The 26,252-nt window shown below is 40.1% G+C and overlaps 1 long non-coding RNA gene across 8 annotated transcripts in view; it reads left to right on the plus strand.

The window, feature by feature from the left end:
- Positions 1 to 127: 127 nt before the first annotated feature.
- Positions 128 to 26,252, plus strand: part of LOC105493812 (uncharacterized) — a 70,173-nt gene continuing 44,048 nt past the window's right edge. For 4 of the 8 annotated variants that reach the window (XR_011608917.1, XR_011608918.1, XR_011608916.1 and 1 more), the window contains exons 1-2: positions 128 to 10,011; positions 10,274 to 10,339. This is a non-coding gene — a long non-coding RNA (uncharacterized lncRNA). Of the gene's footprint in view, positions 10,012 to 10,273; positions 10,340 to 11,257; positions 13,241 to 13,265; positions 24,898 to 26,252 lie in introns of those variants that run through there. The other 4 variants (XR_011608919.1, XR_011608923.1, XR_011608922.1 and 1 more) reach the window with 4 other exon arrangements.

Consider the following 26,252-nt stretch of genomic DNA (forward strand, 5'->3'; position numbering starts at 1 on the left):
CAGGCGAGAGCTCAATGAAAAAGTCTGTTTCTCCAAGACTGAAGAAGCTTTTTGCAGGTGCAATCTTTGTTCAAAGAGTTGGACCTTTCTTTGTGTATGTGTGGGGAGGGGTGTGAGGGGATGAGTGGGGAATTCTGGGAAGCATATTTTAATACATTTGATCAATGGCTTCCAAGTGTTTTGTCTCTGTCAACCCCCAAAGGACTCAGGGCTAGTCCTAGAGAGAGTGGGAAGCTGGACCTAGGCAGTGGGGAGAAGATAGAGGAAGGTGGAAGGTGGCCACCAAGTTTTCTTCTTGGTTGGGCATTAGAATGGGAATGCAGACATGCTGTTGTCTTTAAGGATTCAGAATATAAATTACTGCTATTGGTTATGGGCATCTAACTAGAATCAGAAGCGGGAAGTGTTTGTAAAAGGGTGTCTGGAAATCTGAAAACTAAATATTCAGTTAGGCTTTACCTACTTAGTTGAAAAGAGAGAAAAACAACCACCTGATATCTTCAGGCCAGTGCTGCATGCTCTAAAAAGACACTATTTGGGGAGTACAAAAGAATACACCAACATGATCTCTGCAGCAGATGTTGCAATACAAGCCAAATGTCCACTAGTAAGAGATTGCTCAGAAAAGTATTATCTATGTAATAGAACATTGTTCAAGAGTTCAAAATGAAGTAAATCTATAAATAATGACCTAGGGATGTCTATGAGGTATTTTTAAGCAAACATAAAGCATGAACACATTTCCATTTTTTGAAAAACGTTATTAATGGTGTATAGGTATGTACATGGCATATATGTATATTTGTATGATCACAGAGGATAAGAGAGACCAGCAACTGGGAATGTTGCTGGTGGTTACTACTGGCTCTGAAATGATGGTCAAACACTGCTCTTGCTCTTTACCCCACATACTGTTTTAAAAAGAAGAAAGATAATGTGATCAAAGGTAATTCGAACTTGTTACTGTTGCTGTTTTTATTTTTATTTTAATATTTTATGTAATAAAAAATTACTGAAATTTGAGGATAAAAAGCAAGTCGTGAAGATTTCAATGACTGATCCATCTCTCCCTTTCAATCCCTTGAAGTAAAGATTCATCATCTAGAATTCAGACCTGCCAAGACCAAAGATGCTTTGTCTCAGGTGAAAATTTACATGAAATGTAACATTTCTAAGCCGATTGTCACCATGTTTATTGATGCCTTAAAACAAGAGCTCGGATATGGACATGGTAACCCAAAAGAAAGAGGTAAATCATTGTATTTCTCTAAGCAGAGGCTCTGAATCTAAATCAGAGGCTCTGAGGATGGAGATAAAGTTCTGCCATTTCCCTGGATTGGCTATGATTACAAACCTGTTCCACTTTAAAGGCAATTCCTGGAATTACCATGTGCCACAGTCTACACACAACTTTGCTATTTTGAATCTTTCTAGCTAAAGAGAGAGCAGAACATCGTGGTTAAGCAAGGGCTGAACATGGTTTTGCCATTCACTCAATACATGACCTTAAGCAAGTTATTCATCACCTTGTGCTTTGGTTTCCTCATTGGTAAGGTGAGAATATAACAGTATCCACCTTATAGGTTTGATGGGAGTGTTAAGTAAGACAAGCCTGTAAGGAGCTTAGGGGAGAGCTAACTGTAGTAGTTATCACTAATCCTACGTGGAAAAAATGCAAATCAAGGAGAGTTGAAACTTGTTGGAAGCAGATTGGTCCTTTTTGGGTAAAAAATATCCATAATGAACAAGAGGGATGGAGCTGGAGATTATAGGTTAAGGAACCTGAGGCTACAGTCTGCATAGTTAGATGGAATAACGTGGAAGGTTTGAGTCAGGACCTCTGGATTCAACTCCCAGCTGTGCCATTTACCAGCTATTCCCACATGAACAAATATGTTACCTCTCTGTACTTCTTGTTAACTACAAAATGCCAACAATAATACACACTTTCTATGCAGACTGTGAAAATTAAATGAATTCTAAGCATTCAATACATGTTAACTACCATCTGTCTCTTACCCTCTAAAAGCAAAATTGTTTCAGATGCTCTCAGTGACCCTCCGCCCGACCCTTCTGCCCTTTCCTCTTTAGTGCAGAATGGCTGACTGCCAACTGCCAGCTCCTGTTTCTCTTTTTAAAAGTTTTATTCAAGTTCTAAAGCACTTTGCCTTTATGGTAGGCCAAAAGTTCCTAGGAATTAATAACTTCCCATCATTCCTCTACCAATGACCAGTAAGAACTGGTAGAGGCTTTCTCCCTCACTGACTCTCAGAGGCAGTAAGTTCAGTTGCCCACAATAATAGCTGCCTGCTTGATAACACTCCGTGTAATTATTACCTTTCTTTATCTGTCTCTATTTCCCATTTTTCAATTTTTAGTTTCCAGCTATACTATTTTCACCAGGATCCTTTTCTCAGAGTCTGCTTCTGAAAGACCCAAACTAGGACACATGTGCATATGATGATAATGATGACAACGACGAAGACAGTGATGATGATGATGATATGATGATGATGATGATAGTGTGCGTTACTCACCCAAGCTTCTGCATTGCTTTTTCCCCCCAAGATTCTCATCTATATGCCCTTATCCTATAAATGATTAATTCTAATGTCTCCTTTTTCTCTCTCTTACCTTGGGTATCTTCTTTTCTCCTTCTTATGGTTTCCTTGTTTCCATGGAAAAATACAAGATCTTGACAACTGCCATCACCTGGTAACCAATCATGAATCTGGTATGGACCACTTTCACCCTGTAAGTAAAATGCACTTGTTTATCTTAATTCCACCTTAAACGTATTGGTTATACTCTTGAACCTTCCAAAAAGAAGATTCCAGGCAGGCTTTTTATCTGCACTGAAAATAAGTGCCATCATTGCCACTATCATGCAGGAACCTGACAGGCAGATCCCTATCTTTCCTAAGAATATGGCTAGAAATTTAGGCCAATTAATATGTTGTACTATAAAAACTCTAACCCCAAATATATAGACAAAGAAAAATTGAACTCTCTTGTTCACATGTAACTTGGAGAGAGTAATTCCATGTAGTAGAGTGAGTAGTCTGGAGTGAATAGTCTGGGCTGGGTTTACATCTTGCCTCCTCCACTCCTAGCTGGGTAACCTTGGGGAATTTATTTAACCTACCTAAACTTTGGTCTCCCAGTTTGCAAATTGGGGATAATGAAAATAATACATACTTCACATTCTTTTTGGTAAGGATTATATATACTATATATAGTAATACTTAATACAGTGACATATAGTTAGTGTCCAGGAAATGTTAGCCCTTGTTATTCCTATTGATAATAATAATAAACAGCAATAGAATCTTACTGAGGAACCATAAGGGACCTCATGGTACATACCGGATTTATAAATCTCAAAGCTGAAAAGAGACCACAGACATTCTGCAGCACAGAAATTCCCCAACTGAGGTCAGGTGAGGTGACCTTCTCAAAAACACAGGATTCATTTCAACAAGGAAATGTAGTGATTGCTTACTGCATGATAGATATGATTGTTGATATTGGGTTTGTTACTGTGGGTACTACAGGCTAAGAGGAGAGCTAGTTTTTGGAACACAAAAAGGCTATAATTTCAGGCAGAATCTGTTTATTGGGATCTAGCAGGTGTCCACGAATAATACCTAACTCCAGCTGAAAATAGAAAATGATTTCTCTTTCCCAGGCCAAGAATATTTCCAGGAACCAATCTACTTTGGAAGGGGAAGTGGGGCTTCTTGGATAAAGTTTCCTGGAGAGAAAAGGAGTTCTAATTAGTATGGGCACTAAGGTGAGGGTAGATAGAAACAGAGAAGGGAGTAGCATGCTTCTGTCTGGTCACCCTCAGTGGGTTGATATCTTGATCAGCTGGTTGGTCAGTTCCTCAGACAGAATGAGGATCCACAACATGTAGACCATATCACTGCCTAGGAAACACACAGTGGTGCTTGCCCTAGGAATTTCTGCCCTTTCTTTCCAAGACCCCACATTGGAGGCTGTATCCAGAGTGAACTACTGAAATTATTTTAGAACTTTTAACCCAAATAAAGCTGGGCTGCATTGTGTCCTATTTTAGAAACAGTACTTCTTTCTAAAGAAATGTCATCCTGGCAAAAAAAAAAAAAAAAAAAAAAAAAAAAAAACCCAACCAACCAACCAACCAAACAAACAAAAAACCTTGCGGAGCAATATAGTTCTTCACTGGAATCTTTGGAAAGGACAACTTATGGGAAATTCCACTTCTTGCCATAGAGTAAAATGCCCTGATGCACCACAAATTGCTCTTCTCTCTTTTGCCTGTACTTTTTATCAGTCTCAAACCTCTAGGTTTTTCTTTCTGTCTCATATTGATCTTCCTATCCCCTGACTTTCTGACTCTAAAGATAACAGTGTTATGGTACACACCATGATCTCTGAAACCAAATTGGCTAATTAGCTTTGAAGCCCGGCACTATTATGGTTTGTTTGTGGCCTTGGAGAAGTTGCCCAACACCGGTTGACATATATTATATTAACTTTTACCTTGTGCCAGGCAGGTATTAAGTAACTAGCCCAAAGTTACTTAACTAGCTAGTGATAGAGCCAGGACCTGGCTCAAGTAGCTTGACTCCAAATCTCACGTTTTTTATTTTATTTTATTTTTTAGTGGAATCTTCCTCTGTCGCCCAGGCTGGCACAGTGCAATGGTATGATCTCGGCTCACTGCAACCTCCGCCTCCTGGGTTCAAGTAATACTCCTGCGTCAGCCTCCTGAGTAGCTGGGATTACAGATGCATGCCACCACACCCAGCTAATTTTTTTTTTTTGTATTTTTAGTAAAGACAGGGTTTCACTATGTTGACCAGGCTGGTCTTGAACTCCTGACCTCAAGCAATCCTCCTACCTTGGCCTCCCAAAGTGCTGGGATTACAGGCGTGAGCCACCATGCTTGGCCCAAAGCCCAGATTCTTGAGGACTATGCTGTTCTGCTATGTTATGCCTGAGTTTTCTCATCTTTAAGATGGGGATAATAATACTGCTTCATGGCAGGAAAAATAATGTACTGGGGAGTGTTAAGGCTATAAATGTATTAATTCCCTTCTGACATCAAATGATTTTCATGGTTGCATTTTACTGAGTCAACTAAAATTCGGAGACATTAAGTTACTTTTTTGTAGTCTCCCTGGTAAGTTGCTGAACAGAGCTGGGCTTAAATTTAAATCTACACTATTTCTAGTTGAGGCATTCAAACTCATACTCAGCCATCTGAGGATGATGTAATATTGGGTGTGTGATTTTTACCTTCCTGGGCCTCAGTTTTCTCACCTTCAAATTTAGGGTGTTCACCTCACAACCCGTGATAATTATAAAAATTAGATATAAAAATGTAATGTGTAGACCTTCCAATGGCATGGAAATGTTACGTGTAGTATTGTTAAGTATTATTGGGACTTTCTAGAAGTGTTTGCCTAAGTTGCGTGGAGCTGGGGAATAAACAAAGTTTCATGGAAACAGCAGATACGTCGAAATCACCCAAGGACACCACAGATGGCCATTCAGCCTACTGGGGGATCTAGTAAGAGAACTTACTGAGGAGAAGTTAGAGGGGAGGCTGCTAAGGTACCTGAGACCAGAGACACAGGAAAATTAGCTGTTCTCGCTGCACATGTGGGGACGGGAGGAGAATCCCTGTTCTGCTGGAACAATAGTGCTTCAGAGAGGCTACTACTCATGGTGAAGAAGGAAACTTTAACAGTGAGGTCATGAAGACCACAATCACCTACACATCCAATCTTCCCTTATTCCCTGTCCTAACAGAATCACCGTACTTGCCTTTCCTTTGAATGTGGGTTGCCTCAGGCATTTGTTCAACAAATATTTGTTAAGCACCTATGATGTGACAGACATTATTCCAAAGCATACAGGCAAGATTTCTGCTTTTATAATATCTGTGTCCTGATATAGGGAGGCAGGAGGGGAGACTAAAATAAACAAATGAAGGATATGATTATTTTGTCTGCTAAAGACTGTGAAGAAAATAAACATCTGATTGCTTATCAAAATCATCTTTGGTCATAGATCATGATATACTTTTGCCAAATAACCTCAAGGTGCTCAAAGAATTGAGTGGCATTCCTATATAGTTTCTCAGCACCTGCAACTATAAAAAATTGGGAAAAACCCAAGCAAATATAATCAATACTGTTCCTGTTTCATTTTAGTAACAAGTACATTTTATATAAACTTAAACTAAGAGGGTTAAAAAATTTTCCATCTTTCTAATTAAAAAATGCATTTCCAATTATAGTACACTTTTTTGGTTAGCAATTATTTATAAATTGTGTATTAATAATATTTGTAAATATCACTCAATCCAAAACACATTTTAACCTTCAGGATCTTAGAGTCATGGAAAAAAATTTTTAAAGAGGCTTAATTTATATTCTTTTTTTTTGTGAAGATCAATAAAATGCTCTTAGGAATAAAATATATTGCATTGCAACAAAATTTTGTGAGCAATATGAAATGAAAATATGGTTTCCAGAAAAGAGGACAAACATAAAATTTCTAACTATTAGCAAAGTGCATACCACAACTTTTGGCTGGATTACTGTGAGAATCAAGTTGCAATGGAATCAGATTTCAAAGGGATACAAATAGAATAATTAACTAACTGTTTTATTTTAAATGTGAATATTTTAATACACCAGGGATTACATTTTTATGACATAGGATAAATTTTTAGATGATAACTTAAAAATATCTGAGGGGTATACACATTTGCAAAATTCTTTTAGAGAGTGTGTAAGATTTGAATATCACGTGTGTAATCTTTAGACTGCACTATACTTAGAGGCCTCTAGATGGAGTCTCTCCTCACATGTTGCCCCAGTTCCACAAGAATAACTTGGAAGGGTGGAGAGCTCTCATTTGCATTAACTGCTCCACAAATTATTAAAAAGGCCTTGATGGGAAGCTCACTGGAAGGAAAATGTGGCATAGTGGAAATAGCAGTAGATTTTGCTCAGTATTAGTTTTCCTGATTCTTCTCTTAACTAGTTCATTGGCTCTCTGAGCCTCAGTTTCCTCATTTGAATTATGAGTGGTAGGATACATTCATATAAAGAACACAGACTCTGGGATTGGACTGTCTGAGCTCAAATTTCAGCTTTGCTACTTACCATCTGGGTGACCTGATATATGTTTTTGATATCTCAGGGCTTTCTGTCTGTCATCTAATAACCTTAATAGGAATGATAGTAGTACCTATTGAATAGAGTTGTTGTGATGATTAACCAAATTAACATCTATAAAGTGCTTTGAATAGTGCCTAGCACATAGATATAGTTATTACTTATTATCCTAACTATTAATATTACTATAACCATTAACATGGCTTTTGAAAAAATGAAAATGAACAATGCATGGGAAATGCTTTAAACCCCATGGCTGCTACACAACTAAAAGAAATGCTAACAAATCACATTAGCTATGGTGCTTTCAGCAGCAAATTACAAAAACAGAAACAAAACTAAACTGGGTTTAACCTATGAGGAGATTTATTATTTCCTATAACAATAAGCCCATATATGTGACAGTAAGCCCACATATGTGACATATATATCAGTGTTATAATTCCAGGCTCTGCCCCATGAGGTGTTGTCTTTGTGCTCACAGTGTCTTCCCTCTCACTCACAAGACAGCTACTACTGGAAGCTGAAGCCAGGTACTTCCTTTTTCCCTTCCATCTAATTGGCCAACATAAGTCAGGTGCTCACCTCTGCATCACAAATATTTCTTAAGGAAGTTCCATGCACTGATTGCCTTAATCCCGGTGTCTGAACTGACCACTGGTCCATGGGATACTGTGACTAGGTTAGGACAATCAAGATTCAGACCCTGGAACTGGAGATGTGAGTCACGCGTCTGTCAGTGTCCCAGCAGGGAGCAGACAACACATTGAAACTAGTTTAATGAGAATTTAATAAAGTGACTATAAAGCTGTGGTCAAAGTTTAGGGAACTCAGCAAGGGATGGTGCAGTGTCCAGGGCTGGCAACAACAGGAACCAATACTGCCCTCAGCCTGAGGATTAGGGGGCTGTTATTAAAACACAAGTGCCAAGAATCAGATAGGGAGGGTTGCCCAAGAGGTTCTTTGTGCATTCATAGAGGGATGCTGTCAACTTGCAACTACCTAGGAAAAAATGAAACCAGAAGAATAGATACCCACCCTCACTCTGAAAGCCACGTGCAAGGAAGCCATTAATGCCATCAATGCACACCCATCACCAGATCAGGCACTCAGATTCTAGGTCACAGTGGAGAAGGATAAGCAAATGGAATTATGAGCATAAATGGACATTGAATACACATGAGCTGTAGAGAGGAGGGCACAGATACCTAAACAAAATCATATCCTGTTAGGAAAGAGGAAGAGGAATGCTCGTTAGACGTCTAACACAATTCACTATAAGTATTCTTTTTCAAAATAAGATTGTTCTGTTTTGGTTTTAAATATAAATTATCTACAATTGAAGATATCTTTAATTTTTAAGTAAAATTCCTCCTCAAAGGAGAGGCACAAAAAGATAATAAAAAAAGCTGAACTGTCACTTCTTGATGAGAGATTCAGGGAAAGATGGATGTCTTGACCTTTCAGGGAAAAGTGAAGAAATCCATTCCCAGAAGGGATTGCAAAGGGAAGTGGCTGTTCCCTTGATAAGGCCAAAGAGGGCAAGCCTAATGAGGCCTAAGCCAGTTACATGGTGTAATTTACTGAATGGTGTTGGCTGCCTTGCAACGTTTCAAGGCAATCTTTTTGCAACACATGATTAGTAGGAAAAAGAGATTTGGATTTTGCCATTTTCCAAAGGAAACTTGACTACATTTAGTAATACAGAAAAATGTTCTCTTTGGAAAGGCTCATATTTCTATGCAAAGTGGTGTCCCAAGTCAGAATTTACACAATGTATTATTGCATAGTGTATGAGGATCAGCTAATTAGTTCTGAACTAAATGTCAAGATAAACAAACCCAACCTCTAAAGAACTCCAAGAAGCTCTGTGACTAAGTGTCACCATCAAGGACAAGAAGAGTCTACACCAGTGATTCTCAACACTGGCTACGTATTAGAACTTTTTGGGAGATTTGAAAATTTTCTGGGCCCAGCTTCCACCCAGAGCAATTAAATAGGAGTCTCCTTCAGTAAGGTACAGGCATTGGTACTTTTTAAAAAGCTCTCCAAGTGATCCTCATCTGCTTCCAGGGTTCAGAAGCTCTGGTCTATAGGACGTCTGTATTTCCAGTAGATGCAGCATGCTCAAATCAATCAGATCAGTTGCTGTGCTGATGCGTCAATTCAGTCCAAGTAGCCATGTTAGCATGTAGAGCCTATGACTGTTTTGCTGTGTCTTTTAGCCAGATATTGAGCCAGCACAATAGAGTGGTTAAAAAGGAGGGCTGCCTGGGGTCAAATTCTGCATCCACTCATGGGTTATGTGACTTTGGAAAAGTCACTTAACTCTCTTGAGGCTTAGTTCCATCATCTGTAAGATGGGGGCAATGCTAGGAAATACAACACAGATTGTGCTGAGTATTAACTTAGAAAATATTTATGGAAGTCTTAGAGCAGTGCCCATCACAGAGTGAGTCCTCACTAAATGTAGTCACGTGTCTAGATTTAAGCCAACTGGAAGTCCCAGGAGGATCCCTACACCTTGCCCACTGGCTTTGTAGAGTTCTGTCTGGCAGGGGGTTGGGGAGGAGAGGTTGTTGAAGTAACTGGATATTTTGGCCCCTCCCAATCCAGAATATATGCATCTATGAGATGCTTTGGAGTATTTCTGCGTGACAGGTAAGGACTTTAAGAATGAAAACGACTACTATTTCTGCCAATAATTGTCACCGTTTATTGATTGCATCAGGTACCCTGTCAGACAGTTTCCATCTTCTCATAATCTTCACAAGAATCCTACAGAAACAAGATGTACACCCTGATTTACAGATGATGATCCTTCAGCCCAGAGATGGTGAGTAACTTTCCCAAGGTCATCCAGCTAATAAATGACCAAATTGGGATTTAAACCCAGGTGTCTCTCGCTTCAGACCTCATGCTTTTTAAACAAAGCCATGTTGCCTGCCTTCAATGACATTCTCCAACCTTAGGACTGTGGTAATTTCTTATCTTAGGGGGAAAACAAACAAAAAAAACCCCTAAAACAAAATCTCTGGCTGAACAAATGGGACGTGTCCTAAAGATGGAGCCTTCTCAGCAAATCTCTTCCTTTCTAGGTACCACAGGTCTAGAGAACAGAAGTTAAGGGCAGACATTGTGGAACTGGCTTTGGGCCGTGAAGAGTAAGTAAACTCGTTATGTAGTATTCTGGGATCCAGAGCCTTCCCTGGAAGGGGACATTTTTAAAGGGAATATTTTTCATCATGCAGGGTGGGCCAGCAGGTAATGTTGCTCCATGAAGAGAGGGCAGTGTCTGCCTTTGGCGCTTCTCTGAAGATGGGCTCTCTTTACTGATGGATTCAGTGGTTGGGAGTGATCAGTGGGCGGAAGGCTGCTCACAGCCCATCTCTTAAGAAGTTAACATAAGTCAATCCATACAATTAGTTCAGAAACCCACTACCTACCTACTCCTGGGAAGGCTACCAGAACTATTATAATCTCACTTTCTTCTGGCCCAAATGGAGATACTTGGTCACACGTGAATCTTTACTGAGTTTGAAAAGTGCTTATGTGAAGTATCTTACAAACATAACATTTTTAATCACAAATATATTTAATGAACTCATCACAATGACAAAATGTCGATAATAATAGCCTAGGTTTGTTGTTTTTTTTTAATGTGCCAAGCTTTACATACATTAACCCACTTAAGCCTTACTATAACTCTATGAAGTATTGACCTATTTTTTCAGCTGAGGAAAGTATAGCCCAGAGATGCTGAGTAATTGCGTGATGGATTGTGTGGTATTTCTCTATTATCTATCAGGACCCAACAGGAACAGAAGGAATACTCAAATTGAGTAAACTGGGAGGAATTCATTATGGGGACTGGATACAAGCAATGGGCAAGTCGTAAAAAAAATATATATATAAAAGGAATAGGCAAAGCCCCACCCCTAAGCTTAAACGGAAAGAAAGACCTTTAACAGTAGCTGTTACATTGAGTAGAGGGAGGTAGCCAGGCCACATGGCCCAGCAGGGAGGCAGCTAGGGGAATAAATATGCCAATCACTCCCCTCTTTCCCTCTGATCTCCTGCAGCACTCTCCATCGGCTGAACCCAACTGGAAGTCAGAGGGCAAAGGGTCCATGACTCAGTCCATTCAGGCTGACCCGCCTGGGACTCAGAGCAGAGCAGACAAGGGTGGGGAAGGAAAACTAATGCACTTGGAGAAGCAAACGGGAAATATTCAGGCACATCTGACTTCAGTTTGGCCAATCAGCTCCCTTCTCTCTGACTGTGAACACAGAGATACAGAAACTGTCATTAGAAATGAATAATGTTAATGATCCATGACAGAAAGCTCGTGAATTTAGCTTGTGAATTTCTGCTGCTGAGGAGGCTTGAGCTGCTTTCATTCCTTCTACACATCGGGATGGGAACTCCCCAGTGCCTTTCTGGTACATGGTTACTTCTGCTTCACCTAATCAAAGGCACTTACTGCCGCTCAGAACCTGAGGCCTCCAACTGAACAATGCCCAGGTTTTCTCTCCATCACCTCCTGTTCTCTAGTATGAGTAGTTAGATTACTGCTTTTATGTCTGTCTTCCCAACTACAGTCCACAAAATGGCTCATATTTAACAGTAATACAAATAAAGAGAAAAAGGAGAGAAGACAAGAACAAAAAGTAATGATTTTAGAAACTTGGAAAGTAGAAACTTCTTTGGTATGCTGCTGTTGAAAACCACTGGTCTCACCTTCCACTTTCTCACATTGCTGTTTCAGAGAAAAACTCAGTTATACTTAATTATAGGGCTGTAATTTTTATAGGGTTGGTTATTCTGGTTAGCCAAACTTACTGGTTATCTGTTGAGAGCCTTTGAATTTTAATTCTAGCTGACACATTTGTTAAAATATTATTAGCTTTCCTTTCTTCCTTAATGAGCACTGAATCTTCCCGGAGAAAAAGCTCCCAGTCATTTACCTGGAATTTTTTTTTTTAATTATTTAAAAAATGTTTATTTACATTTTGAAAAGGGGATTTATCTGAGATATTAAAAACACCACAGAGCACTTTGTAGGCCACTTTACACAATAAAATTGGCCATAATAACGTATTCCACAAGCATAAACACAAGCATAAACACTCAGGTGTTTCACGGTGAGAGGATCCCTTGAGCCCAGGAGTTCAAGGCCAGCCTAGGCAACATTACGAGACCCCGTACCTGAAAAACAAAACAAAAAACAAAGGTAGGTTGTCTGTCATGGTATTTCAGATGACCACAGTTGCAAAGCTGGGTTCCCACAATTACCAACCATAGTAATATGCATCTATACATTTCATTTTTAACCTATTTCTTTATGAAGATGATTCATCTACTCAAAACTGTAATACCCGTGTGACTGCTATTAGTGTACCTGGAGTGTTTATGCTTGTTACCTGGAATTTTTATACATATTTGCAGCAGTTCTTTGAGCTCCCTAAAGAACGTAATTAGAAACATAACATTCACTCAGATTTTCTGCCCTTCTTTGTAATAAGTCAATGAGCCAGTCATTTATTCCACAAATATTTGTTGATACCTATTGCGTGCCTGTCTCAGCAGTTCTCCGAGCAGGGGCTACAAAAATACAAAGATTGTCTTTTCATGAGGAGCAACTTGGAGTCTTAGCTCTTGGTACTCTCTCTGTCTAGTAATATCCATTTTTATACTTAGTATTTTAATAAATAACTCTTCGTCAAATTATTTTAAAACACATAGTAACAGAAAAAAATTATTTATTTATTCTACTTTCTCTTAATTACCCCTGTGGGGAGCTTGGCAGGGCAGACTCTGGGTTTCCAGCCAAGGTCTTTCTGTCCACCTGGGGGCAGCAGACCCTCACACAGAAAAGTACCTTGAAGGAAGCAATTGGCTTTCTGAGCTCCTGACTTTCAAACACAAGTTTTCAAAATTGTGGATCCATGAATATTCTAAAGACTTATACTCGAAAGATGCTTCCAAAATCAAATAAATTTGGGTTGAACCAAGTTCAATAGGTTTAAACCCTGCAGGACTTCTCACAATGTTTAATATACTTTTTTTCTTTTCTTTTTTCTTTTTTAGACAGAGTCTCACTCTATTGCCAGGCTGGAGTGCAGTGGCGTGATCTTGGCTCACTGCAACCTCCGCCTCCCAGGTTCAAGTGATTCTCCTGCCTCAGCCTCCCGAATAGCTGGGAGTACAGGTGCCCAGTGCCACGCCCAGCTAATTTTTTTATTTTTAGTAGAGATGGGGTTTCACCATGCTGGCCAATCTGGTCTCGAACTCCTGACTTCAGGTGATCCACCCGTGTTAGCCTCCCAAAGTGCTGAGATTACAGGTGTGAGACACTGCGTTCAGCCTAATATACTTTTGTTGTACAAAGCACGATGGCATAATTGCTCTGTGACTGGCTCTGTGCAAAGTACATTACCCACAGTGGCCTATTTAAACTTGGCAATAACCCTATGAGATAGGCACTAATTGTGTTCCCCATTTTACAAATGAAGAAACAGAGGCACAGAGCTTGTAAGTGGTGGCTGAGTTTGCGGTTTGGGCCATCTGGTTACAGAACTTGCATGTTTAATCATGACACCATAATGCTGTGGAATGGGAAAGTCCAAGAGGGGGAATTTGACATTCAGTGTTTCCTAAATTTATTTCTTCTAATTGACATCGAGGACAAGTATGTAATGGGGTACTCTGATAAATGCTTCAATAAAGCAATGGCTTTATGCCACCCCTCTTTAAAATATAACTAAAAATGTAAGTCCACAGGCCCATCATATAATTGAACAGGTAATGACTGAATTTTGATTTGATGGGAAGACTCTTATCATGTTAATCTAAGTTCTCAAAGTGAATGCCACTAAACCAAGACTCTTCAGTGTATTTGAAGTATGTACAATACCAGTCAGAACTGGGACTTCTCAGGAAGAAAAAAGGGTATATGGCACACAGGTAAGAATAGAAAGCCACAGGTCTAGCAGGGAAGCTAAATATGGTGTGGAATATGTTGGGGAGATGGAAAAAATGCTCACTTGTTCATGGAAGTTCGAAAATAAGACTGAGATTCTAAATAATGCTGGAGTATTGCAGCTGGAACAAGCATGACACCTATGGCCAACTCAAGGCCTTTTTAGCATAAATCTAAAACAATTAAGGGATAATATGCCAGCGGGTTGATGCCAGGTAATACTGATGGTTACCTTAAACAATATTTTCTAAGCTTCGGTTTTTTACATACCAACTTCATGATTTTTTTCTATCAAGATACCACTACTATTATTTATCTAGCATTTTTAAAATTGTCTTATATCTTTGCTTAAATTTATTTTTAAACCTTAATATCTGAGAATTCATGATTTTGAAGGAACAATTATATTGTTCTAATATATAAATTTTAAAGTTAATATCTTTATTCCATCTAAAGTGTTATGTGTACTATTCTTTGGAAATCATTTTCTAAAGGATTAAAAACTTGCAAATGTTGGAAAAAAAGGAAAAGGGAGAATTAAGACTGAGTTAAAGAAGGTGAAAACAAAGTTGAAGAATAAGAATAAAGGTTAGACATGAAATATACTTGTCTCTAATTTGAGGTACAGCGTGAAATTCTTTTTGTAGATTGTTCTAAAAATATCAGTTGTTCTTTTCCTTGTATTTTAATTGAATGATTAAATAAACAGATGACCTAGTTTCATTAACAGTATCTTTTTCTTAGTTGTGTCTGATAACTGCAACAAAAGTATCAAATACTCCTCATATAAATTATCAAATCAAAAGGTTATTCATTATATGGAATGTTTTGTTTATAACCATCTGCATTGCAGCTTTGAGTTAACATTAGCTTGGCTGGCTTTTATTTTTATTTTTTTGAGACAGACTCTCACTCTGTCACTCAAGCTGGAGTGTGGTGGCACAATCACAGCTCACTGCAACCTCAACTTCCTAGACTCAGCCTCTCAAGCAGCTGGGACCACAGGTGCCTGCCACCATACCTGGCTAATTTTTTGTTATTATTTGTAGAGATGAGGGTCTCCCTGTGTTGTCCAGGCTGGTCTCAAACTCCTGGGCTGAAGTGATCCTCCCACCTTAGCCTCCCATAGTGCTGGGATTACAGGTGTGAGCTGCTGCACCTGGCCTTGGGTGACATTTTAGAAATCAGCTTTGAATTTTTAAAAACTCATCTTGTGCTTCCAATAAGGAAAAGACATATTAATGTACTACAAAGTTCACTTTATTAAAGAATATTTCATCATTCCATTGATTACCCATGGCACCAAACATTCTTCCATATTGACATTAGACATAGAAATTGAAACACAGATGACTAAACCTGTTTCAACAAAATGTGAATCAACAGATTATTTGATAAGAGCAAGAGACATCCCCTACAGCAGTACTCTCCACATAACTTTCTATGATGATGGTAATATTCCACACCTGCACTGTCTAATTCAATAGCTTCTAGTTACATGTGATCACTGAGCACTTGAAATGTCTCTAGTATGCCTAAATAACTGAGTTTTTATTTTATTTTAATTCATCTAAATTTAAGTGTAAATGACCATGGGTGGCCAGTGGCCTACACAATGAAATGTGGAGCCCTGTAGGGTAGCAAACCTTTTGCTCAGGATCCTATCTTTTAAAGAGGGTTTGGAGAAAATTCATTCACATTTGACTCCTTTTTTTAATAGAGGAAGTCTCAATTTATGCCTATATTTTAATAAAATGGCTTCAACATTCTGTTTGATAATTAGTCTTCTAATTGGTCATGATCAATATATTTACACAATGTCTTTCTTTGTGTTTTCTTTTTCTCTACTTTCTAAGTGTAGATCCCATGATGGATAATGGGTAATAAGTCCACGGGCCGACAGGCAATAAGAATTGGATGGAATGGTGAGACTCTGTCTCAAAAAAAAAAAAAAAAAAAAAAAAAAGAATTGAATGAAATGAAATGGATGGTATATAAGATCCTAGAGGTTAAGCTGCTTATATTCCCATCAAGCTAACTCCTAACTAGTTTTATTGCCTGTTAAAATACTCTCTTAGACAAACAAAAGTAGAGCAATTCCAACTATTAGAAAAACTAAAGACATATTATCTAGGACCTAAGTTTTTAAAGGCCTTCTAGAAATGTTTGAACCTTAGGAAAAAACTGCTTTGGTTCCAAAACATAAAAAGAAAATTACAGAATCAGAAGTAACATTTAATTAGATAACTACAAAATGTAACATGTTAACCAACCAACTGCAGTTTCGCTATTTTGTAGCTAATTTAAATTATATTTAATTTGGAATGTGAAACATGGTTGACATTAACATGCTTGATAGATTTTACGGCCCTACAATAAAAAGACTGCTTAAAGTGCTGAAGAAAATGGCAATAACACACCCTTCTGGAAGCCATATGAAGTCACCAAGCTGCCAGCTTGCAAGCCCCAAATGATGTGTTCATTGCCTAGTTAAGTCATGTCCAAGAAGGTCAAATGATAAGTTCCCATAGTTGCATAGAGGTGTGTCCTGACTAGAATTTTTATCTCTTACCTCCCATATGAGGGCTTTTGCACCCAATGTCATGCAAAGGCCCTGAATCACCTGCATCTGGTTCATCAGGATGCTTGCTAAAATCCAGATTCACAGGCCATACCTCACGTCCACTGAATTAGAACCTCTGGGCTTCAAATCCAGGAATCTGCATTCTGCCCCACACAATGCTAACTATCATTTTACCTCCTTCTGGTGACATACTTAGCTAGACGGCTCTAGTCACTTCAGCTAGGCAATTTGTTTTCAGTGAGTTGATTAATTGGATTCCATTGACCTGTTGACCCAATGTGGATATAACAGGTCCAAAAGTGGTTTCTTTTTTTTTAAATGACCCTAAAATGGAGAAACAATAATACTTGGATTCTTCCTCACCAATGCCATGGGATCAAACATTCCAAAGCTCTCTTAGAGGAACTGTGGAGACAAAATGCCAGGAGACAACTGTGAAGGAAGTACTGAGGACAGACATTGAAAAGCTCGCTTGGTAAAAGCTCAGGGATAACCATAGCAGCCACCCAAGATTTTGTTCTCTCTGCTTCTCTGGCTTCTTTTCCTATATGTTAGGTCAAAATGGTGGGTGTATGGATGTTCTACATCTGTCAGTGCCAGGCACTGTCCTAGGTGCTGAGGAATCTAGGATGAGCAAGTTAGACTCAGTCCTTGTCTTAAATTTGCTTATAGTGTAGCTCAGGAAGAGGCAAACTAGGCTTTAATCCCAGCCTTGTCACTCACGTGCCGTGTGACCTTAGGTAAGCCACTTCATCTCCATGCATTTCTGCTTTCTTATTTTAACTTCTCATTCATCACAGCCCCTACAGGAGCATCTGTGGCCTTAGAAAGTCAGTGGGGTTACCATCTACATTGATAATTCATGAGTGTGTGTGACTGTCTTCCCATTAGCCAATTCTTGTTTGTGGAGAGTTAGGCCATGCCAGCCCAGTGAAAAGGCTGTCTTCTCCTTCTGACCCCACCCAGGGGCCCCTGGGGCCAATTACATCAACCTTTTCAGAATTTGCTCTCCAAATTAGCTCGTGTGTGCTCTGGCTGTGTGAGAGGGTCACATTCATTACCTCATGGATATGAGGGCTCCAGCAAAGCCCCAGGGGAGCTGTGTAGCCCATGACAACCTCCTCCAAACGCTTTCCGAGGAGCTGCAGCAGGATGCCTCCCCCCTGCAGTGCCTCAGGTCCATACGAAGAGAAAAATGATCCCAGAGTCAAAAGATTCACTCCCAAAACAGTCCAGGGCTAAGGAAAACCATGAGGGAGAGCTGAGGGAAGAAGGAGATGAAGATACAGAAAAAAGTGACCTCTGTGGCTATTAAGGGAAAACGCTAATTGTTTCAATCACAAGCCTAGCCAAGTCTGGCAAATTCTGATAGAGGCATCATTCACTTTCACGTTTAACATTCACGTTTAATCTGGGGTTTCCAATTGCTAAATTAGTTCAGAGTACACACTCTGGGAGAGCGTACACATATCAGTCAATTTGACTAACATGTAATGAGTACCTATTATGTGCTTGACATCATCATGTGTGTTTTGAATGCAGTGGTGAAAAGTCATCTTTGCCCCCATAGTACGCACATCCTAGCTATGGAAAACAGAAAATAAGAACAAACTAGTTAAATAAAAAGATACACATGACATAATTTTAGGTAACGATAAGTGCTAAGAATAACAGGATAGCAGAGAAGGGGATAGAGAAAAAAGAATAAAAAGGCTGCTCTTTAAGAAGTGGCTGAGCAGGGAAGACTTCTAGACAGAGGTGACATTTGGGCAGAAACTTAAATGAAGGGGGGTGGATCTGGGCAGATATTTGAGGAAAGAACATTTCACACAAAGGAAGTAGCCTAACCAAATGCCTATCAGAGGCTGCCTGCAATGTATTGTATACACGTTATAAATATTTGTTGAGTTATTTTATAAAATATGATACAGGTATTTTTACTATTTGAAAAACCTGGGGCACAGAGAGGTTAAGTGATGTGTCCAGGGCAACACAGCAAGTTAAGTGGCAGAGTTGGAAAGTGACTCTAACTTTTTGCTTTTTAATCCTTTGCCAAATTATTCCTGGGACTAGGCACTCCTAAGATTCACTAGAATCTGATTCTCTGCTCCCCGCTAGCCCACCCCTCCCCCACCCATGTAAAGCACATTTCTCCACCATCTTAAGCTTGGGTGCAGATCCCTAGAGACAGAGCTTGGTATTAATGCCTGACTCTCATAAAGAGTTAGATGAGAAACTACTTGAGGCATGTGCCGCAAAATTTCTGGGTCTGAAAGCACCTGAAGGCATGGTGGAACTTGTCCTAATTGTAGCAGTGGTAAAACCAGCCTTTCCCAGGCACTCAGTTAGACTGCTGACTCCGTGGTCTGACTCCATTTCTGTCTTTCTGGGGAGAGCTGGGTGTGGGAGGGGGTGTCAGTTACACCCTCCCTGACTAAGAAAATGTGCAGAATGGAAAGACAGCCATTACCCATGGCTGGCCATCGCCTCCTTAGCAACAATAGCCGTGTACACACTCACACACAAACACTGCACCAAAACAAGCAAAGGTCATTCTCTCTAGACACTTCCAAGAATGATCTCAATTTTTCATAAAACAATGTTTATAAATTAGATGGAACCCCAGAGTAGTCCGGGAACAGAAATAACCATTTTATGAGACTTCCTGCCATTACATTATTACTTGTTTGCTTTAAATAAGCAAAATACAGTGTGTAGTGGACTCTAGCCGACCCCTTCCGGAGTCAAGCAAAGACCTCTTTACAAAGACCCCAGCAAGTGAGTCTGAATTGGGAAGGATTTTTGGTACTGAGTGGGAGGAGCACTTTCCATTCTGGGCCTTTTGACTAGAAGCATCTTAAAGGCAAGAGTTGTGCCCTATTCATCTTTCCATCCCAGGACTTAGCACAGTTACTAATACAACATATGTATTAAAGAAATGATTTTCGTTGTTGAGTGAGTAAATATGTTACCAAATCAATGAATGAAAGGATGAATGAATGATCTGATCCCCAGGGCTAAGTGCTGAAGAAAATGAAAACACCCAACAAGAGATACAAACACATTTGGGCCCTTGTTACATGTCAGGCTCTATGCTCAGAGTTTTATATGTGATGGCCATGAAGAAGCATCCCATGCTCTTCACCCTTCTTCCTGCTCTTCCTGGCTTTTCCTCAATTCCTTGGGACCTCCATGCAGCAATATATAGCCCCTGACACAGACTACTCTTTCATTCTAACTCCAGAATTTCCTTTTCCTCTTCATCTATAAAAATCCCCGATATCTCAGTCCCCTGAGTGTAAGTGGCTGTCACAAAGAAAAGCATTTGATAAACTAACTGCCTTAGGTTGACTTTCCTCAGAAGCAGACTCTGAGCAAGCATACAAATGCAGGGGGCTTATTTGGAAACAGAGGCTGGGAAGGAAAGACAGCCAATCAAGGCTCACAAACTTAAGCCAGCTACCAATATGGGCAACCTGAGTTGAAAAATCTTATGTGAAAACTCTGAAAAATGATGAGAAAAACATGCCACCTATTCTGAGCTATCTCACCCAGGGGCAAGAGAGCTGGAGTCTTTATACACCACCTTGCCAGCCCTTGTTTGAGGAGTGCTAATTCTCTGGCGTAGCCAGGCTTCCTTGCACAGAGGCAGACTAGGCTTTTCTGGGCTTTGGAGGAAACATTCCAGTAAAGTGATGCAGATACCTACGGTTGGAAATACCTGGGGCACATTAAAGTGTTGAAGCTGAAGGAGTGTGGGTAGGGCACTGACAGCATTGGCCACTATAATTTTTATTGGGTGAAATGACTGACCACAAATTTCCACCCCTTGTCAGAAGGATCTGACCTTCTAAGGAAGGGTTTGGATGGGGCAATAATTTGACACAAATAAATGTGTCTCTTGTTCAGGTTTGGAAGATGAGAGGGAAGTATAGAAATTCATTTGACCATGGAAGGGTCAAATGAGTTTCTACTTACATATGGCAGATATATGAGCTTCTCTTGAGATTACAGGTGAGATGAGATCCACTTTCATAAGGGAGTAAAAATGCAACCAGTATTCCTTCTACTGGAAACTAAGTAGCCCCTATGAAACCCATGCCTGTAAGCAGTACCTGGATATCTTTCTGCTACCAGAGAAATTCTGTGGGTCCTCAACAAGTGGGTGTGGAGGCCTAGCATGGAAAGTCACTTGCCCAGTGTTACACAATGGTTAGTGGCAAGCTGGTTTCATCAGGTAGTTCAGCCAATAAAAGAGAATCACACTAGGTCTGTCAAGCAAAAAGGGATTTAACATTGAGTAATAAGTCTTTATAAAATCACTGAAAAGACTGAAAGGGCAAGTTAGGAGGATTAGCATTAGCTTTTAAGCTGGGGTTCCAAGAGTCATAACATTTATGAAGCTCTGCCTGGCTCAGAAACTTGTTATCTCCATAGGCCTGAGGCAGGTAAATTTCAGGAGATCATTATAAAAGCATTCCTGCATGATATCACATGCAACTCCTTCCGGAGGAAAACGATGGCTTTGGTCTGTCTTTCCCCTTCCACATCTTATGCTACTGCATCTCACTGGCAGACTGCAAGTCATATTTAGACTAAATCATATTTAGACAATGGAGGCAGAGGAGCCTGGGAAATGTAGGTCCTTGGCTTCCAGCCCCTGAGATTCAGGGGCAAGCATTAAGTAGGTAGAAATAAATGCAGATGGTCCAAACAAAGCAAAACAACATCTAGCACTGTGATGAGCCCCGGTAAGTATAGGAGTGAACCTACACAGGAGAGGGAACATATGCTCAGTGGTACATGCCTCTCCTAAAAAATAATATATGGGGAACAAGGGCAAGGAAGAGAGTCAGCACTGGCCAGAATTCTGTACCTGTCCCTGCCTTTGACAGCAGTTCTAGAGACCCAACACTGGAGTATTTCCAACATCATCATTCAGCCCATAATATTCATTGTCTTCATTATTGCTGCCTCCCCACACCTATCAGTCCATAATGCTATACCCTGATTGTATAGTGACAAACCTCAGAGAAAAACTTGGGGGCTCTCAGGGCCTGTGGCCACAAATGGAGCAGTTAGATATGGGCATCCAGAAAACCTCCATTAGTGAAGCCTACAGATGTTCATCAGAGACTCTTGTCAATGCTTTATGGGTGTACAGATATTTGGAGTAATGCAGCTTGTTAATATCCATACATTTGGGATGACTTGGTTGGGGTTATGGCTCTCACACTAATTTGATGCATGACTTTGGGCAAGTTACCTTAACATTCCCTCCAGGGAGAATGTTATTGGGCTACATTATCTGCATTCCCAGTTCTAGTATCTTCACGCAAAACGTCTTATCTTAATTACAAGGTTACAACATTTCTCTGAACCCCAAAGCATGGCAAGGTTTCAAGAGAATCTGAGACTTTCTATCTTCAGGGGAAAGGTTCTGTTTAAATATTTCCCTCCTGATCATTTCTCCCTCAACCAAAGTTAAGATTGACCCTTTGAGACCAATATGGTCACTATAGTGTTTGGTTCACAAACGAACATGTAAACTCTAGTGGACAGCATAATTTTGAGTCATTCATTAGAAGCCAACCCAAAGCCCCGAATCATGTGTTGAAAACAATCCTTGTGCCAAACCGTGAAGACAAGAAGACCTCCGTTTTCTTGCAGATGTCCAATACCTTCCTATCGTCCCCCTGCTTCAAACTCTTCTGGTATGGGGACATCTCATGTTCCTAACCTCTTTCTCATGAATCAAAACTTACCAGGTGTCACTCCTTCCTAGGATTTTGCTCTCTGTTCTGAGGGTGGTTTATGTCAGATAATCAAATTCTTGCTCATTTATTAATGAACTAATGTATCTCATCAAATGCTTAGAATATTAGAATCAATTAAAATGTGACATTCATGGTAGGTTTATTAGAAGTATTGTCACTGTTATTATTATTATACTAAGGTAATCATTATTATTATTGATGATGATAATATAGTACTTTGCTTTTGCAGAGAGCTTGTGGTCTTCAAATCACCTTACAATTGATTTTCTAAGGAGGAACTAAGTCTCAGATCAATTCAGAGATTTGCCCAAGATCACCTAACTGATCAGTGACGAGCTAATGGAAATAAAACCCAAGTCTCTTGGCTTCCAGCCCATGCCCTTTTATGGCATATCTCACTATTGGGAGGAAAAGCTGACAGAAGGCTCAGAGTAGGTATGACTAAGGAGGGCAGATGAACCAAGTGAAAGAACTGACTTCATGGTAAGTCCCAATGTGCCATTAGGCTTGCGGTCCTTCACAGCAAAATACCCAGAAATAAGACCAAGTAACTGGTTCACAGGATGGTCTGATTTCTGAGGTTTAGAGGTAAACATTTATTTCTAAATATATCAACCTGGTTTCCTGCTCTAGAAAGCACAGGCAGGGCCACCATCTTTGTGTAGGTTGGACAGTGCAAAATCCATGGGGGTTCCATTTACAAGATAGGCACTGTAGATTTATATACTTATGATTTAAAGTTTTAAGAAGACGACAGTCAAATGCCTCATTTTTAACAAAATCAATGTATTATGACATTTTTATAATTGTCATAATTATGGAATGAGTTGATGGGATGGAAGAGATGGAAGTGAAGTATCTTGCGGAAGAAAGCATTTTTAAAATTCTTCTGATCCACTCAAAGGCAGAGAGGTGGTGTCTGTTATAGACACAATCCAGGATCCAGATAGATGAAAGACATAGAAGAGTAATTTGGCTTTTATTCATTTACTTATTAGTTTATTCATAAAATGACTCATTCATTCATGCATGCATTATGCATCATCAATTTAAAAAGTAGACTTTGAGTGATAGCTTGTGCAAAACATTGTGCTGACACTGGAATGCTTAAGACCAAATTCTGGCTTTCAGGGAGTTCAGCCTGATGGGAGAATCAGACTAGTAGATAAAATGCCTTCGAGTAGCGTAGGGTTTCATGAGGACTCAGAGGCCAGGAATCATAACCCAGCCTTGCATGGTAGCTGATCGACAGGGTTGGGGAAGTCAGGGAAAGTCCCTTTCCTTCTTAGGAGGTAGCATGAAGGTGTTCCAGGCTGAAGGAGTAGCAAGTGCAAAATCCTGGAGTAACAGTCTGTGTCCTCAGCAGGTGACACAAATTTGCTCATTTAAACCTCATAACAACCCTATGAAAGAGGTACCATTATTATTCTCATTAATAGAATAAAGAAAGGCACGGAGAGATTCTGTTAACTTGCTCAAGGTTGCCCAGCTGATAAAGAACAAACCTAGCGCTTGAACCCAGAGAATCCAGCTACAGAGACCACACTACTCTTGTCTGCCTCTTGAGAGAGAGCGTGGGCACTTTGGGAGAACCCTGAGAAAGTCAGTTTGGCAGATGCTCAGCCTTGTGGCTGGTGGTGGGACAAAGGTCGAAGGAGAGCAAGGGTATGAGCCAGGCGAGCCTCAGAGCCTGAAGGTGGTTTGGTTTAGGGCTGCTTGTAAGAACATGAGCCCGGCTCTTCTTTAGCTCCAGCTGGTGACTCCGCCTTTCCCTTCGGCTGCTTCCCGGAATCCACTGCCCAGTCCCCCAAGGGGCATATACCTAACAAACTATGGGGACCCCAGAAAATTACTCATCTTCCCCATCCCATGTCTGTTCTGACTCTAGAGACATTTTCCAGAAGTTGCTTTGTCAATTTTTAAACTAAATGTTCATCTACTTGTTTTGTTGCTATGAGGCTCTTTTCTCTGAAACTTGAGTGATGGGAAGAGTGACCCAAAAACTACATTTCAGTTATTTGAGCTCCGGTTTAGATCGATTTCAGCTCATTGTGAGTTTATGCTATTGTGTTATTGTGCTACTAAAGTTCCAAGAAAGCTGGAAAGAATACACACATTTCAAAATATCTGTTACTTGCCCTCTTGAAACTTTTGATCTATTTGGCCAGAGCCAAAATGTATCCTTGGGAGATTACTAGAAAAACATCAAATTAAAACTCAGTTGAAAAACTAACTTACTCTGTGCATACTTTGTGTAACAGCCCATGAAAACCTAACTTATACTGTGCATATTCTGTGTAATGGCCTATTAAAATCACTATGCAAATTCTTGCCATTGTTCATAGGGCCTGATCAAATGAGCAGGGAGTCCTTTTTTTTTTTTTTGGTTCTGTCCTGGGCTAAATAACTAGATGACTATTTAATCATTAGATACAAACACTTACCACTAAAATACCAGATCATTACACACCCACAAGTTACAGAACATGTTTTAGCAAACACTAGAGTATCTCTAATACATAGCAAAAAGATCTTAATAAAATGTTCCTTCGGAAAACCAGTTTACTGTAGGTATTTTGCTATGGATCATGGAAAGCAAAGATCTGTCACTGTGGTCCATTTTCTGGGGACATTAGCTTCCTTGTTCGAAAGGCAGCTCATGCAGTGGAAATGTTACTGACCTGGGAGTCAGGAGGACACAATACCAACCTCAGCTCTACCATTAACTTAACTCTGGGCAAATCACTTTGTAAGCCTCTGTTTCTTGCATGAAATGGATTGGACTCTATGATTTCTGAAGATATTTGCTGTTCACCCAATTCTACAGTGAAAAAATACCAAAGCCTTGATAGTGATAGGGATAGACAAGACTCAACTGACCTTAAATTTTATTTAGGTCAGAGCTGTGCAAACTTTTTCTGTAGATGGCCAGGTAGTAAATATTTGGGGCTTTGTGGGCCAAAGTCTCTTGATCACAACTACTCTGCTGTTGTAGCAGGAAAGCAGCCATAGACAATACGTGAATAAATAAGTGTGATTGTGTGCCAATAACTCTTCATTTATAGAAACAGGCACAAGCCAGCATCCCGGACTTGGTCAGCGGGCTCCAGTTTACCAATCCCTGATTTAGATGATGGCAGTCCTAGAGAGAGTTGGGAGAAGCAATGACAGCAGAACCTTGGCCCATCTCAGAGATCTGATCAAGCAGGGAAGCCTGCAACATGCTCCGGACCCAGCTTGCAAAGGCCAGTCCACCTGTTCCACCTCCTGGGCACCCAGGAACAGGCTCGAATGTGTCTCTCCCCCAGGGATGAAAGAGTTAAGGAGGCAGGGACAGACATGATTGTTTCTTTCTAGGGAAGCTGTTTGGAATTGGGAATTTGCTCTGCCACACAGCTGGAACTCATTACTGCTCATTACAAGTTTTTTAAGTTAAAAAGTTTTATTTAGGCCCCTGCAAAGGTTTTCTTAGGCCAAGAGTGAAACCTCGTGCTTCGTGCTTGCACTGCAAGCTCTCTTCATCCAAGCACTCCTGTCGGGGCTGCCCATGAGAAACCATCCTACCTTCCTGCACGGTGCCCTCCTCACCCTCCTGATGCCCCACCTCTCCCCTTCTTTTCTTCTAGTATCTTTCATAAAATATCAGTCCACAAACCTCCTCACTGGCAAGGAGGACAGGCTTTTCAGCAATATGGAAAATTGCATAACTGAACAATAGAAACATTCACCTTCTT

This window comes from Macaca nemestrina, chromosome 10, assembly GCF_043159975.1.
Source record: "Macaca nemestrina isolate mMacNem1 chromosome 10, mMacNem.hap1, whole genome shotgun sequence".
NCBI classification, from domain to species: domain Eukaryota; kingdom Metazoa; phylum Chordata; class Mammalia; order Primates; family Cercopithecidae; genus Macaca; species Macaca nemestrina.